At 48.2% G+C, this 17515-nt stretch overlaps 1 protein-coding gene across 3 annotated transcripts in view; it reads left to right on the top strand.

Moving 5' to 3' along the window:
- The window catches only part of RRP8 (ribosomal RNA processing 8), a 208302-nt gene that overhangs the window by 119514 nt on the left and 71273 nt on the right, over nucleotides 1–17515 (top strand). The window contains exon 1 of one of the 3 annotated variants that reach the window (XM_085623552.1): nucleotides 12941–13541. The exons of 1 other annotated variant lie outside the window; for it this stretch is intronic. The gene's annotated coding sequence lies outside the window, so the exon portion shown is untranslated. Of the gene's footprint in view, nucleotides 1–12940; nucleotides 13542–17515 lie in introns of those variants that run through there. One more of the 3 variants, XM_085623553.1, reaches the window with a different exon arrangement.

Below are 17515 nucleotides of genomic sequence, written 5' to 3'. Positions count from 1 at the left end.
GAAGATTGTAACAGTACTCTGTGGGAGCATTTCCCAAATCTCCTGCCATAATTCTTTTCCCCACAGTTCTTTTGAATTGATTTTCCAACTATGGGAATGCCAAGTCGGTAACCAAACTGCCAGTCCATTGGCAGTAGACCAAGAATCGGTGAAAATATGACATGTGCCAGGTAACTCTTGTTTCAGAACTTGATAAACAGCATAGAGTTCAGCAAATTGACTGCTCTTACCCTCACCAGTTGTACTCAGCAATTTTTGTGTGATCGGATTATAGGACACCGCCTTCCAATGCCGTTTCGTCCCTATGAACCTTGCTGAACCATCCGTAAACCAGACATGGTTTCTGTCCTCTGCGGACAAATCATCAAAAGGTCTACCCCACTGAACAGGAGACTCCTGTACTAAAGGTACGGAACATTCACTCTCAGTCTCAGTCGATGGCGCCCGTGCCACCTGCTCATGCAGAATCCTGTACGCAGACAGAACAATCCAACCTCTGCGCCCCAAAACGGGAAGCTCATCACCCTTAGATACCGGCGCCTTCTGTAAACAAGTAATCACATTAGCCGGCTCCGCCAGCTCCAAAAAAGAATTCCAATTCTCACTCAAACCAGTAGAATCAGCCCACTCACGGGCTAAGGCATCATAAGGCATTGAATCCCAGCCGGGAATATCAACGGGCAACTTAAAAGTAGATTTCGACTTTCTAGAAAACATCTCGGAAAAGAAAGAAAAAGAGAAAAAGAGAAAGAAGAAAAAAACTACACACACAATTGTATACAAATAATATACAAACGAAACCACGCATGCGCCGAAAGCAAACACGATACAACCACAACGCACACAGGTTTCGTAAACGGTTCGTGACGCCAAATGTTCTGCTTGGGTTTTCGGATCAGATAGAACCCGCTCATCAGAGCCTCACGAACCCAGCCAGAACGTTACCCCCTCCCTAGGGCCTATTTACAATAGTGCAACCACATATATCTACCACCTAAGGACAGGGAATTCCTACTATGCATACCAAGACCTCTTATAATCGGCGGCCTCGCGATCCCATACGGATCCAGACCTCTCTGCCCATACGACAGTATCACAAGTGGCGGCCACGCGATCCCATACGAATCCAGACCTCTCTGCCCATACGACAGTATCACAAGTGGCGGCCTCGCGATCCCATACGAATCCAGACCTCTCTGCCCATACGACAGTATCACAAGTGGCGGCCTCGCGATCCCATACGAATCCAGACCTCTCTACCCAGACGGCAGTCTCAGCACAATCGGCGGCCTCGCGATCCCATACGAATCCAGACCTCTCTACCCAGACGGCAGTCTCAGCACAATCGGCGGCCTCGCGATCCCATACGGATCCAGACCTCTCTACCCAGACGGCAGTCTCAGCACAATCGGCGGCCTCGCGATCCCATACGAATCCAGACCTCTCTGCCCATACGACAGTATCACAAGTGGCGGCCTCGCGATCCCATACGAATCCAGACCTCTCTGCCCATACGACAGTATCACAAGTGGCGGCCTCGCGATCCCATACGAATCCAGACCTCTCTACCCAGACGGCAGTCTCAGCACAATCGGCGGCCTCGCGATCCCATACGAATCCAGACCTCTCTGCCCATACGACAGTATCACAAGTGGCGGCCTCGCGATCCCATACGAATCCAGACCTCTCTACCCAGACGGCAGTATCACAAGTGGCGGCCTCGCGATCCCATACGAATCCAGACCTCTCTACCCAGACGGCAGTCTCATACAACAGTTCATCCTATGATCACCATAACATACAAAAAGGGAATCAGTCTCACTATTCATCCGATCACACAAGGACTGCCAGTTCGAGCATAGCCTGTTCTCCGGTTCGAGGGGCTCCTCTTTCCCTTATTCAGTTACCACTTACCGGATCAGGGTTAACATCTGTTCATGTAGCCGCAGCTGACTAGAAGAATAGGCTACCCTCTCATACAAGAACACGCAGCACATGTTGGTTCACTGCAAACTGGGTACTTTATTACTCATTACATACGCAATCACATAACATTACAATATAACACATAACCTGCAAAGAAAAGTGAAAGATTAAGTTGTACACTCTAATAAGAAAGGGTCGACATCACCTTAGTAGTGTGTAGCCTGCACTCAGTGGTCATCTAGGTTCCCTCCTCGTCTGTGCCTCGGCTCGCCTGGAAGTCACACCTCCGCAGTCACGGATACATGTCTGCACCACTATGCGCTGTTCTCTTCACCCTTCTCCGAGTCACTGGGACCTCTTCCTTATCGGCTACTCTCTCCTCTCTGGCTATTCTGCTAGGAGAGTATCTGTCTCTCGGTTCTTCTCCGCCTTCAAGATGGCGTCTGTCTTCCCTGGAATAAGTAATAGCTTTACTGCTAACGGCTAGATGCCGCCTACGGACTGAACATGTAACTGTCTCAGACTTTCTCTAATATAGAGGTGCGTTTCCTCATGGAAAATTCCGGCCCGTAACCTGCCGCCCACCAAATTCTTGTACCTCCCCGTACCAAGGACACTTTCCCAGCCGGCCGGCCTGATGTAGTGTCTTCGGCATGAAGAAAAATACAATCCTTCGATAAGGGCCGGCCTGAACCGGTTCTCTCCAAGCGAATAACACCTCATAACTAAAACATTACATTTGACCTAGAAGCATCCCAAGCTGCCGGAGCAGAAAGAAAGATGGAGTCTCTCCCGTTTGAGACCTACCAGGCCTGAATTCAGCACGGCTCCATGAAATACCCTCACTACAGGACAGGTTATCCCTGATACTAACGAATCTATCCCCTAGGCTATGTGTGAAAGCCCTGATCTATGGGGAAGAGCACAGGATCATGTCGAAGTGCCTAGTAAATAGGCTCCATTCACTACTCTAACCCTTAGACTTGAATGGTAAGAGACTGAAGTCACATTCAATCACTTTTTCACACAAGAAGGCCGGGAAAATCGAGCAGAACAGGGAGTTACTCCTTCAATTATCTCAGGTGTCAATTTATATTGAGGGACATTTGGATAGCTTACTCCTTCCTTTACGGTTATTTTTTATTGGATCTACATTTCTCATTAGTCCTACATCTTCTCCAGTGAAATCCCATACTTCTGCTTTTACGGATTGTTTAAATTCTTTAGGTAATTCATCAGGGTTGAATACAGCATATGTCTCTGTAACCTCATTTTCTCTGTTAGCTATGGTCATCTTATACAGTACATCATCATCTGGTGTTTCAAATGCTATTCCATCCGGAGTACAGAATATAGTGCAATTCATTTTCCACAACAAATCCCTACCTAATAAATTCACAGGACTAGTATCGCACACAACAAAGCGGTGTATTTCCGAAAATTTCCCTATGCTAACTTTCACTGGTTCTGTAAGGTAAGTTTTAATCTGTCTGTTGGATACACCAACTACTTGGATCGTTTCATCCGAGAGAGGAAGATTCTTAACATCAGCTGATCTAATAGTTGATCGAGTAGCACCAGTATCGACTATGAAAGTAATATTTTCGTCATTAACTTTCCCATCTACAAATGGTCCTGTCTGGTCTACTTCTAGAGTTGCGCCAAGTACGCACTCTGCTTCAGTCAATAGCTTTCTTCTGAGTCACTTTCATCGCGTCGCGAAACAGCGCTAGCGCGTGGCAGCTTATTTACCTGTTCTTCATTGTAGAATCCGGATTCACTACTATACTTCTGAGAGTTTCTGCTCTGTGGAAAAGGCGGTTTTGGCACCTGATTCTGTGGGGTAACAACCTGTTGCTGCAGTTGACCACTCACCTCATGCTGCACCTGTGGGTTCAATTATGGATTTTCATTGTTAGTACTTGGGGGAAATTTACACTCGGATTTCCAATGCCCTATTCTACCGCAATTATGGCATGGGAACTTCTTTTTAGCTTCTTCTATATTACCCTTTCCTTTCCCAGGACCAAATTTCTGTCTTGTCTCTGTGTTATTCCCTTGTTCTACTAATTGAATGTCTTGCCTTTCTGCTACCTTTACCTGTGCCCACAAAGCCTTTTCTTTCAATTTTCGCTGTTTTGCCTCAATCTCATCACTAAAGTATTTAGCATGTCTCAGTACTTCATCTATTTTCTTATTTTGCCAATCAACAGTATGTTGTTTAATCATTTCACCAATTTCTGGACGTAAACCATATACAAATCTATATACGAAATAACTCAAATCCTTTTCACTCAGATTCTCATCTCCACTAAACTGTTTAAAAGCTAGTATTAGCCTTTCATAATATGCATGTACTGACTCCTTACTTTCTTGATGTGTTCGGGCAATTTTTACCCAGTCTGTCTCTTTAGGAGGTACTTTGTTTTTCATAAATGCCATAACCTGTTCATATTTCTTCATTACCTCAGGGTCTGGAGCTCCTGTTTTAGGATCCCTAGGGTATTCTTGAGTTGGCCAGTTTATCATCAGCTTGCACTCTGTCCATAAATCTGCTGGTACTATTATGTCAAATAGGCTATTCAAATCAAAATATAACACTTTAGACAATTTTACAAATCTGTCTACTTGCCTGTACCACTCGACAGGCTTCTCGCGCAGTCGAGGGAAATCATTTGTAAAAAACAAAATATCCTGTCTCGTCCATGGTACATGTACATATCCTCCTCCTGGAATCTCTCTCATAGGGCATTCTGTCACTACCTTTTCCTTTTCTCTTACAGGGAATGCTGAAAATGTCTTATCTGAGGCATCATCACGTTTTCTATACCACCTGCTTCTCCTTTTATCCACATCTCCCCATTTTCTCAATAAAATGATTATTTCCTTAATCTGACCTATCCGTCCTGTGGTGTTCAAATTTTCAATATCCTTTTCAGTGAAATCAATTCGATAGGGCTTTTGCAAAGCCTTTACCTTTTCAATATCTATTCCCATTTCATTTGCTACTTCTTCTAACCTTTCATGTAGGGTTTTTGCTCTCCATGTCACATTTTTGCACAAAAATAGTAATTCCTCATCCTGGTAATTTTTTAACTTCTCTGTGGGGATAGTCCCTACTATTAATTCTTCCAATACCATTCGTAACTTGGCCACATCAATTGATTGGGATTCTTTGTCTTTTCTCTGCAAGCTTCTTAACCATTCACTTAGTTCTTCCGTAGATGGTCCTACTGGTTTCTCTATACTACCTTGTTCTGAATCCTTTTGTGGTTCTAATAATGATTCTACTGTCATCCTACTCTTTTCAGGAAAATTCTGACTTATGAATGGATTGTTTGAAACATTTGGTTCGATCATATTTATCGTCTGTCTCCATGGATTCTCATTTTGGCTCGGTTGTGGCTGTTCAACCTGTTTATGGCTCTTATAAGGAACTGTTAAGCAATGTTCGCTATCTTTTTGTTTATCGAAGATGGGCATTACTGGACCTATTGTCACTGGAACTGTTACAGCTTCTAGATTTTTAGTCAATTCCCTTATTTTCTTTGTTAACTCTAATGTGGTTTTTGCCAAATCTGCTGAATTTTCACCATTTGTTCTATTTTCTGATTTTCTTTCTACTTCTCTAATAGAGTTACTCTCTTCTAAATCTTGTGACATTGGTTCTGTCTTAATAATACGTAATGTTTCTTTCATTGGGGCACTTGGTGTTAATATTTCTGGTTCGGGTCGGTACGGTGGTGGATTTTTATAAAACATGTCATCAAGCACATCATCTTCTGATTCATTCACTCCATACCCTTTTTTCTACACACTTTCTTCCTTCATTCTCTCCTGTAGTCCTTACGGGAAACAAACCCTCAGTCATACTCGCATTCCGCCACCTTCTCATTCGATCATCATGAGTCTCATGTCCATACTGTCGACCAAACATGTACCTACTGTTGACCAAACATGTACCTATATCTTCCGCCACTTCTCTGTCTCTCTCGTTCATGCATCTCATCTTCCCACTCTGTCAATGCCTCAAATTGCGTTGGTCTAGGTCTTGGTTCTAAATTCATCATTTTCTCTCTCAAGTTTCTCAAAATTGCCAAATTAAATGAAGCATGTTCTGGGAAAGCTAGGACTCCATCGTCCTTCGTACATTTTACCCAATTGTCTAACCAAATACAAGTATGATATCCGTATTTTGCAACCATAAAGGATGCGGGGGTTTTCGGTGGAGGAAGTAACTGTCCTTCCCTTGTCACAATCGGTTTGTCCATTTTAAACCACCTTTTAATTTTACCAAACCATGACTTTTTCTCCTTTTCTGGTGGATCGTAATACATTTTCCTGTCTTCCGTGTATCGCTAGTCTCTCCTTACAACTGTACTCTTTTCTGTCCAACCACAGCGCGACTCACACTAACGCACCAATCCGGAGCGTCTACGTCACCCTGTAATTCTCCAATCCCAGCGCCACTCACACTAACGCACCAATCCGGAGCGTCTACGTCACCCTGTAATTCTCCACTCCTAGCGCGGCGTACACTAACGCACCAATCCGGAGCGTCTACGTCTCCAGCTAACTGGCCAATCCCAGCGCGGTCTTTCTGACGTCAACAGCTGCTGCAGCTCCTGCTCTTGTCTATTGACCCCTCCTTTACAAAAATTCTCGGTAAGTTTCTCAAACTTTTCAAATTCACAAATCTGTTAGTAACTACATAAAAACACCACCATTGTCCGCTTCGCTAACCAAAGAATAGCAAAAAAGACCTTTACAAGAATTCCGTCTTTCCCGAGAGCAGCGCTTACCTCTGCCCTACTACGGAATCGTTACTTCCGTTGATAAAGTAGCACATCCCTCTACCTTACCCATCTAACAAGCATCAACTAACCGCTTCTCTAGAATTAAGACACCTAGTTGGAGACCCAATGCTCCTGAGAAATAAAACCAGAGTGTCGCAATTAATCGGAATGCCTTTTCATACACACACTTTCATACGGAAAAATGTAGTACATTCACACAGAATTCTGTCTTTCCCGAGGACAGCGAACAGTCCATCCTGCTACAGAATTATAACACTCGTTAACAAAGCAGCGCTTCCCTCTACTTTGTCCTTCTATCAAGCTCAGAGAACACCTGCTACCTTTTCAGTGATAAGCGTTATCAGAGTACCTTCTGGCCTCCTGGTACCTAAGACCAACATTTCATAGGTAACCTTTGCTATCATACACACTTCTCTCACACAGAAAATGTCTCTAATGGCAACACACAACGATGCTACAGAATCAAACCCAGACAATGCATCGTGTAATTTCAATCGTTACACGTTTCCCCTGTGTACCTACAGGGCAACAACAATTCCGTCTTTCCCAAGAGCAGCGCTTACCTCTGCTCTACTACGGAACCGTTACAAACTTCCGACTTCCTACATCCCAGAAGCCGTGCTAACGACATAGAACTCGACGCGACTCAACATAGAATGTTATTACATAAATCAATAATAATCAATAACCAATAATCAATAAGCAATGTACAAGCAATAATCACCAAACCAAAACATAAAAACCATCATACTGCTACCAGAAAAACTGTTGCGGCGTGGAATACAAAATCCCTCTCTTCGTCTCAGACCAAAGACCTCACAAACACACTCAATCAATACATTCGCTGGTGGGGCAGATAACACCAACATTCACTCATCATCGGTCTGTATTTCTCGGGAGATGATTGTTCCAAACGCTGACATGAAAGGAAATACCTCTTGACCCTAATGAGCAATAAATCCACATAACCGTCTTCAACTCATTCGGCCCTAAATTCCACCTTTGGTATTCCTCTCATAGATTGGCGATGAATCTGCTAGTTGCTGGTTAGGTTAATTTCTAATTCTCTATTCACTTTGAATTAATACATTTTCTATGAATAAACAACCCAACTCATTTGATAATTAATCAAATCAATCTTTATCTAATTAATGCAAGTTAAATCATTTGTTATTCAAGCCGCCAATCAATCAATCAATCAAGGCATTTATATAGCGCACTACTCACCCAGAGGGTCTCAAGGCGCTAGGGGAGGGGGGTCTGCTACTGCTCGAACAGCCAGGTCTTGAGTTGTTTCCTGAAGGCGAGGTGGTCCTGGGTCAGGTGGAGGTGGGTCGGGAGGGAGTTCCATGTCTTGGCGGCGAGGTAGGAGAAGGACCGTCCCCCTGTGGTGGCTCTTCGGATGCGGGGGACGGTGGCGAGGGCGTGGCTGGTCGATCGAAGCTGGCGTTTGGGAGCGTAGAAGTTGAGGCGGCTGTTGAGGTATCCTGGGCCTTGGTTGTGTAGGGCTTTGTGTGCGTGGGTGAGGAGACGGAAGGTGATTCTCTTGTTGACCGGGAGCCAGTGCAGGTCTCTCAGGTGTCCTGAGATGTGGCGGTGACGGGGGATGTCCAGGATGAGTCGTGCTGAGGCGTTCTGGATCCGCTGGAGTCTCTTCTGGAGTTTGGCGGTGGTTCCGGCGTAAAGGGAGTTGCCGTAGTCCAGACGGCTGGTGACAAGGGCCTGGGTGACCGTCTTCCTGGTATCGGTGGGGATCCACCGGAAGATCTTACGTAGCATGCGCAGGATGTTGAAGCACGACGAGGAGACGGCGTTGACTTGTCTGGTCATGGAGAGGGAGGAGTCCAGGATGAAGCCCAGGTTGCGTGCGTGGTCTGTCCCAGGCGGAGGGTGAGGATCCCAGGATGAGGACTTCCGTCTTGTCCGAGTTCAGTTTCAGGCGACTGTTCTTCATCCATTCGGCTACCTCTTTCATCCCTTCGTGAAGGTTGGCTCTGGCGGTGGCGGGGTCGTTGGTGAGGGAGAGGATCAGCTGGGTATCGTCGGCGTAGGAGATGATGTTGAGGTTGTGCTGGCGTGCGATGTCTGCGAGGGGGCTCATGTAGACGTTGAAGAGGGTTGGACTGAGCGAGGACCCTTGAGGAACGCCGCAGATGACTTCGGTGGCTTCAGATCTGAATGGGGGGAGGCGGACTCTCTGTGTCCTTCCGGCGAGGAAGGAGATGATCCATTCCAGTGCCTTCTCCTGGATTCCGACGTTGCTGAGTCGCTGCACTAGTGTACGGTGGCAGACAGTGTCGAAGGCCGCGGAGAGGTCTAGGAGGATGAGGGCCGCTGTTTCTCCGTTGTCAAGCAGTGCTCGGATGTCATTGGTGGCTGCGATCAGGGCGGTCTCGGTGCTGTGGTTGGCTCGGAAGCCAGACTGCGAGAGGTCAAGGGATACGTTTGTCTCGAGGAAGGCGGCCAGCTGCTTGTTGACGGTCTTCTCGATGACTTTTGCAGGGAACGGGAGCAGCGAGATGGGGCGGTAGTTCTTGAGGTCGGTGGGGTCGGCTGATGGCTTCTTTAGTAGAGCGCTGAGTTCGGCGTGCTTCCAGCTCTCCGGGAAGGTCGCGGTGTCGAAGGAGGTGTTGATGATGTCCCGCAGGTGGGGTGCGATGACAGCGTCGGCCTTGTTGAAGACGTGGTGAGGGCAGGGGTCGGTCGGAGATCCGGAGTGGATGGAGTTCATCGTGCGGACGGTATCTTCGGCGCTGATCGGGGTCCAGGCGCGGAGGGTGGTGGTGGGTGGCGGTGGTTCGGTCGTGGCGTGCGTCGGTTGAGTGCTGAAGCTGTTGTGTATGTCCGCGATCTTGTTGTGGAAGTAGGAGGCGAGGGAGTTGCAGAGGTCTTGCGAAGGGGTGATGTTGTTGTTTCCGGCGTTGGGGTTGGAGAGCTCTTTGACGATGTTGAAGAGTTCCTTGCTGTTGTGTGCGTTTTTGTCCAGTCGTTCCTTGAATGCAGTTTTCTTGGTTGCGTGGATGAGTTGGTGGTGTTTTCGGGTGGCGAGCTTGAGGGCAGTCATGTTGTCCGGTGTTGGATCTCTGCGCCAGGTTCTCTCGAGGGCTCGGCAGTCCTTCTTGGAGCTCTTGAGTTCGTCGGTGAACCATGGGGCTTTCTTGCTGCTGGGTCTGCTAGGCGGGGTCCTCAGGGGGGCGAGGTCGTCTGCGCAGTCGCTGATCCATTTCGTGAGGTTGGTGGCCGCTTGGCTGGGGTTCGTTGCGCTGGTGGGTGGGTTCTTGCTCAGGGAAGTCGTGAGCTGGTCGGCTGTGATCTTGTTCCAGCTTCTGCGTGCAACCTGTTGCTGTTGGTAGTGGATCGTGGTCCTTTTGAAGCTGAAGTGGACGCAGCTGTGGTCCGTCCAGTGGAGTCCGGAGGCGTGGCTGAAGGCGATGTTCTTGCTGGATGAGAAGACTGGGTCGAGTGTGTGTCCGGCGTAGTGGGTGGGGGTGGTCACCAGCTGCTTGAGTCCGAGGTTTGCGAGGTTGTCCAGCAGGGTGGGGGTGTTGCGGTCGTTGTTGTTCTCCAGGTGGAAGTTGAGGTCCCCGAGGAGGATGTAGTCAGCGGAGGGGAGGGCGTGCGGGCTGATGAAGTCGGCGATGTCTTCGCTGAATTGTGTGCGTGGTCCCGGGGGTCTGTAGATGAGGGTGCCTCTGAGGGTGGTCTTGGGGTTGATGTGGACCTGGAAGTGCAGGTGTTCGGCGGGTGCGAGGGTGTCGTCGGTGTTGGTCGTGATGCGGATGGTGTTCCTGTGGATGATAGCGATGCCTCCTCCGGTCTGGTTGATGCGGTCCCTTCGGATGATCTTATAGCCGTCTGGGATGGCGATGGCGATGTCGGGCGCTGAAGAGGCGTTCATCCAGGTTTCCGTGAGGAAGGCGACGTCTGGTGAAGTATTGTCGAGCAGGTTCCAGAGCTCGATGGCGTGTCTGTGGACGGAGCGGGTGTTGAGTAGGATGCACTTTAGGTGGCTGCTGCTGTTGCTCGTCTTGGTCTTGGTCGGTGCAGGAGTAGTGCAGGTCCGGATGCAGGTGAACTTGCAGGAGTGGCAGCAGAAGGGTCCGTGGGTGCGTCTCGGGGTGGCTCGGTAGCAACCCGGGGTTCGGCCGGCGTTGAGGGCGTAGAGTTCGGTGGCGTCGTAGGTCCGGCGGGAGGGCTGGAGTCTGTGGGGGCCAGGGGTCCTGGCACTGGGCGCGGTCCAGGCGCGGACGGGCGCTGACGGGCTTACCTTTGGCGCACCTTCGGCGCTCAGTCGGTGCTCCCGCTGCGCGCGTCAGCTGCGCGGTCGCTGAGGGGGCGTCATAAGAAGGGAGCCGGGAGGGCGGGTCAGCTGGGAGGCGGGATCGTGGTAGCCAATCGTCTGGCGTGGGGGCGGGGCCGCAGGCAGGCAGCGGCGGGAAAAAACGGGTGCAGGCTAAGCGGGCAGCCCAGCGGCGGCTGGGGCGTTGCAATCGGCGTCGGCTCGCAGCGGCGATGTGCTCAGGAAGCAGGAGGCTCAGGAGCAGGAGAGGTGAGGAGCGTGAGGGCGACCAGGCCGAAGGCGCAGTGGTCGCGCCAATCATCATATTTACCTATTCTGGCTAATTGTCGTCCTCTAAGTCAAAATTAGGCATCAGTTCAGTCCGTCAAAGATTCAGAGAAACAGCTGTCCTGCAGCGTCACCGTCCTCTCTGTCAGCATAACGTCAGGAAAACGAAAAAGCCAATCGAATAAGCGTGTCTGGCCTTAACCTCACTATTCTATCATAATTTATAGTAAAATCACTGTCAGAAAGTAACAAATATTGTTTTTCGGCCTTTCTGATTGGCTGATCAGGGGTCATCCTACAGAGTTCTCATGAAGTATTGTCCCTTATGTCATTACACTTGTTGGTTCCGGTTTCTAAAGACCATCCATTGTTCTCTGTATGCTGGCAGGCTTCCCAGGGCGATCTTGGTGGGTACAGTCTGGTTAGGGTCAAGACGAGGCCACTGTTGCTGGCGTTAGCGCAGGCGCACTTCACCCAAAACCTCGTGGAGCGTCGATAGTCATGTCAAGTACAGGAGGCAGCCATCTGGTGGCAGGCCCAAATGGTCAACTTAAGCAAAAGAAACACAAAACGTAATTAATACATAGAAATGGCTAATAACATGTTATTCCCTCGCTAATACCCATATGTGTGTATATTTATCTAGCAGAAAGCAACACTCAAAGCGGTTTATACTCACTTAATAAAGCACAAATCACAAATACATCATAAAACAACATATATCATGCAATAATCTAATTGTCTATTATTAGCATGCGTACATATTTTAGTTTACGTATAAATTTGGCCATGCAAATGCAATCCCACATGTATTTCAATAATTAATAAGGATGGTTAGTACTTCTCATTTCAAACAATTAATACGGTTATAATTAATTAATTAATCTAATTAGTATAAACATGCAAATTGAGGCGGGTATACAAAATTTTGCATTACCCGCTCCAGCACATGCAGTAGTGCAGTCTGTCACACTCTGCCAGAGCAGCCCGCGGTTCTCGCTGCTAGCTCAATGAGTGCTACTTCCATAGCGGTGCTACTGTCATTGGAAGTAGGCGCTATCAATTAGTTAGTTTGCATTTTAGTTCAGTGTCGCGGATCACCACACTAAAATGCGTTAGTCTAACCCCTGACGTGCGGCACTTGGCAGGGCTGTTTCCAAGTTCAAAAAGTTGGCATGTGTATGTATACTGAGGCAAGATTTGCAGAAAATATGAGAGTTATTGTGTATTGCTTGATGCATGACACATAATACTTTCTATTTTCAGCTTTTCAGTGCAGATAACACTGTGTTCTACGTCTATAACTACATTTATGAACTAGGTATATTTAATATTATTTAATAAAAGAAATAGCTGAAATAATATTATCCATTTAATAAGAGTGAGGGGAAATTGAGGCGAGAGTAAGTTTAAGAAATATTTACACGCTATTCATTTTTTGGCTCAGAAAAATCGCACTTAGTCCGCCAACATTGGTGTTCAAAGGGGCGAGTATTCCATTCCAACATGGCAGCCGCGTTACTTGCTCCGAATCTGGGAGATGCTTCTGTTATTGCACAGCAGGCCTCCGGGTGGTGCTGCGCTCCCAATCCAATGAACCCTCTACTGGTGCTGCTCTATCCGCCGCAGCGCTCTATGGTTCCTGTCCATGCTTCCCATGCTGGAGGATCTGTGGACAGGCAGTTGGGGACAGAGGGGCTCACCCGGAAGAGTGTAGGGGACGCCAGGGCAAGGCTGAGAGGGGGCCACGGTGGACCAGGGGCAGTCCAAGGCACACACCAAACATCTGCTTACGGAATCAGGGGCGAGCAGCAGCTGTCCGTGTTCTCTGTCTGGCACCCCTGGTCTGTGGGGGAGGGAGGAGACAGCAGCACTGTTACAAGTGCTAGGAAGAAGTATACAGGCAGAGGGGGTCAGGGACAACAGGATAAACACACACGGGGGCTGCAGGGGAGGGTTGGTGGAAAAAACTTTAATAATGTATGCCAGTATTTTAGAATTGGGAGGAATAAGCCTGCAGTGACAGCCCAATGCAAAGAAGTATTGATGGTCAGGCCACGGGAAGCAACAAAAGGGGTATGTCTGTGGGCAACATTGACTTGTGATTCTAGAGGGGGTTGTTTTTTATAGAGCGCAGGTGGGTGTTAACTGTGAGGTGCACAGAATGCTAGCGCTATAACCTCCCTTCTGCAGCACTACTAAGGATCTGTGCTTGAGGATAACCTATGCAGGTGAGAAGGCGGGCTGGGAAGCACAACAGAACCCCTGCTATGCGTTGTTTCACGTAGTACAAAGTTATGACATAGAATATCTTTTATGTAAAACGTCAGCTTTATAAGAATCAACAGGGTGCCACTTTTATGTTTGTCTGAATATCTAATTGTTTTTTCCTCTCTTCATTTATTTCTAACAACATATACCAATACATTTCAAGTTTGAATTGCTTTTACTCCAACATATTTGCTCTTAGTTACCTAGATCTCAGACCTGGCTCTAGAGTTTCTGTTGCAAGGCAGAGAGATGCTTTTCCATGTCAGTGTGTATTTGGATTCTTGCTCAAGGCAAAATGCTCCTTGTTATGCTCTGTATATGTTTGAGCTGATCCTAAAGTGTTGAAGTAGAATGTTAATTCGGGGTTCCATTTCTGTACCTGGTTCAAGGTACGTTCCACTCACTGGTGGTCAGTTGGAGCACATCTGGACAAGAGCACACTAGTGGCTCCTTGGCGACGCATGTCTTTTAATGAATTAAAGACTATCTTAGCCAAATGCTCCCTGCTTGGTGTACCCGATGAGCAGGAGCCACCATACAGAGCCCATAGTGCCTTATGCACTACTACATTCCTTGGGGTTTGAAGGTAGAGAATGTTTTAAGCATCAACTAGATTTGGTACTGGCTGAGGGAGAAGAAGTGGTAAAACGATTAATTGCAAGATTCTACATGCAACCAAGTTTAGTAGTCCTGCGTCATAAGTTTTTCAAACAAGCACAAATGCAGAATGAAAATGTTGATGTTTTCATTAGCGCTCTAAGGAAAGGATGTTCACAATGTCACTTTGGAGTAATTAATGATCAGCAGGTTAGGGACCAGTTCATTGGCCACTGCTCAGACAAGCACATTCAACAAAAACTATTAACCCTGGGTTATCCGTTTTTTGAAGATGTTATTAAGGTGTGTGTATAAGTGTGGAATTAGCACGAGTATCCCTTAAAGAGCTCAATGTATAGCCTACTGTAAAAGAAGGTGTTAATGCTGTAACCAACAGCCATCTTATACGTAGAGATACCAAAAACACAGGGAAGAGTTTTTTAAATGTACAAACTTACGTTTTAGATGTGGCAACCTTCCACATGGCAGGGAAGGCAAACCATTTTCCTGCCAAAAATGTATGTCGTAAATGTGTAAAAGTAGGAAACTTTGCAAAAGTGTGTCGAAGCGGTCTAATCGGAGGGTACAAAAGTCAATAGTGTGGTAGAAGATGATGAGGCAAGTGATCAACACATGGTAAAGGAATTTCATGGCATGATAGTGGTTGTCACTGATAAAGGGGTGGTCAGTGGCAACCCGACCGAATGTGTAGACCCTTATGTTGACATTGTGGTCGGAGATAACATTTTGCATTAGTTGGTAGATTCGGGAGCGCTCATAACAATGGTGACGTCTGAGTTATTCCCCAAGACCTGGGGTAACTGGCTGTTGTTTCCACCTGATAGAGCACTGGTCTCATATGAAAGAAGGAAGCATTTATTGAGGATATTCTAGAGTTCAAAGGGTGCAAAATTCAAGGGAAAATCTGCGTTGCAGTTAGAGGCCTCAATATTTTGGATGCTTCCACCAGGGTCTCTGTGGGATGGTGCTCAAACTGGGGGCTAATGAACAAGTTATGGTCATCAAAGATTTGCCTTTGTCAGACTCTTTCGAAAGTGAGCTTCTCAGCGTTTTTTTCAAACAACTTAGAAAAATCATTGGCTTCAAACATAAAGTAAAGGTAAAACAAGGAGCTATCCCGGTCAAGTACAAGATTAGATCTGTGCCATTTAGTCTTAGGGAGGCCCTCAAATGAGAACTAGATAACTTGCAAAAGAAAGGAGTGATTGAGCCAATAGAGTAGATCCTATGGTTATCACCTTTAGTCGTGGCTGGTAAGCATAATGTAGAAATGTTTGTGCATTGATTTGAGGAGTCTTAATAAGGAGTAGATTCCCACCCTCTACCCAGGTTTAGTGATCTTTTGCCCGAGCCAAGTGCTGCTGAATGGTTCTCTAAAATTGATCTGGTGTCAGCATACCATCAGGTGGTGTTGGAAGATACATCCTATCATTACACTGCTTTCAGCTCACTTTTTGGAAAATTTTAATTTTGCAACATGCCGTTTGGTCTGGCATCAGCTGCTTCGATGTTTCAGCGAATCATGCAGCAACTGTCAAAGAATGTTCAAGGGGTTCTAGTATTTCAGGACGATGTCTTGATGTTTGAAAAACATTTGAAAGAACATGATATGGTTCTTAGGTCGATGCTTCACATCTTTGAAAAAATGGCGGGCGGTAAAAAAAACAAATGGGAGTTCTGGAAGAGGAACATTGAGTTTCTGAGACATATTATCTCAAGTGAGGGCATTTGTCCTGTACTGTATCTTAGTCAGAGCAGTGGTTGAGTGTCCCATTCCCAAGAATAAGGACAAACTAGGCTTGTTTATAGGGCTGGGCGAATTTTACGTTAGGGATATGCCATGAAGATAAAAAGTTTGACTAACATATTGAAGAACAAAGTTCAGTTTATTTGGGGGGCGTGGCTTGGGAGCCAACGATGGCGGACACGTGAGCTGTGAGCTCCGCGCCAGCCGTGCCTATTCTCCTGTCCAACGTGGTGTCTGCCGGACCCGGGGGCGTGCTGTTGTGTGCTCAACCGGCTACTGCTAGCTGGGACCCTGTTGGTGCCACCGGAGGTGTGAGAGCGGAGGAGAGTCATGAAACTCACTGAGAGCGTGGCTGCCTCAGCCGGGGTAAAATGGTGGCTTGAGACACCCTCGGGGAGGTGTCGGAGCAGCGGACCTGCTGCTGCAGTCTGGGCCCGTTCCTGCCAAATGTTCTTCGGGGACAGAGTGAGCGCTTTGTGTCCGGACTGGGGCTGAGTTTGTCTGGCTGTGTTCTCGGGAGACCGCCCTGCGGTGAGTGTGCTGGAAGGAAGGAGGGGCCCGTCCTGTGGGTGCTGGGAGACGCCGGGTTATCGTTGTGCCCGAGCGGAGTGACTGCAGAAGAGCGGTGCCTACACTCGGGGCGCCCGCCAGCTGGTGGTGAGGGGCTGCGACCGGAAACCCTCCCACCCTCCCCCAGGTACTGTATGGCTGAGGGAGTGAGGTGGGGGCTCTGAGTGAACGGCGGGGGCCGGGAGCAGTGCTCCGGGCCTGGGAACAGTCCTTGTGGTATTCTTTGCTCCACCTTGAAGGGCGGTGGCCCTCTGTCTGCAGCAGATGGAGGCCCGAGTTGCGGTGCTGGCGGCCTGTGGATGGGAGTAAGGCTGTGGAGCACGATGGTGCTGAGCTGGCTGGACGGGTGAGAGCTGCGCTCCATTTGCCCTGTAGACTGGACTAGGGCGTGTCTGGCTGCGACCGGGGGTCCCCCGCAGTGATTGGTGTCCCGTGCTGGTGTGCAGCTGCAGAGGCCTCGGTCTGGTTTGGATTTTGGAGTATGCTGAGCGCCCTATTGGTGGCACTGGAAGCGGTGGGGCGCATAACGTGGAGTTGGCTGGTGTGCTCATTGCTGGAGCTGCAGGGGGTGCGTGCTCTGCCAGGAGCAGATTTAACACCGGACCAGGGGTGCGGCACTGGCCGAATTTGGGGGATGTGTACAGCGCCTGCCTGCTTCCCCAGATCACGGTCCTGGTGCAGTGCTGCAGCGGGGGTGCGGCAATACTGTGAGGCACCCATTGTTCCTGCCACCTGATTGGGGTGTTCTGGGCACCCGAGGGCAGGACAGGGGAGTGAATCACGAAAGGAGCAAACCAGCAGGCCTGGGGTGCGCACAGCTTGGTGCAGGGTGCAAGAACTAGTCCTCCGAGATACAGGAACTTTGTGTCTCTGCCCTGGAGTGGTGGGGAGCTGACATCCTGGCGACTGCCCCCCGACCGCCTAGGGAGGGGCGTATCAGATCCTCCATAGGAAATTGCACCCCACTGGTGATGGAGAAACCTAGAGGGAAGCAGTTAG

The sequence above is a fragment of the Triturus cristatus genome, chromosome 8 (assembly GCF_964204655.1).
Source record: "Triturus cristatus chromosome 8, aTriCri1.1, whole genome shotgun sequence".
In the NCBI taxonomy this organism is placed as follows: domain Eukaryota; kingdom Metazoa; phylum Chordata; class Amphibia; order Caudata; family Salamandridae; genus Triturus; species Triturus cristatus.
The sequence above is the reverse complement of the archived record's forward strand: the minus strand, read 5'-3'. Positions and strand labels throughout refer to the sequence as shown.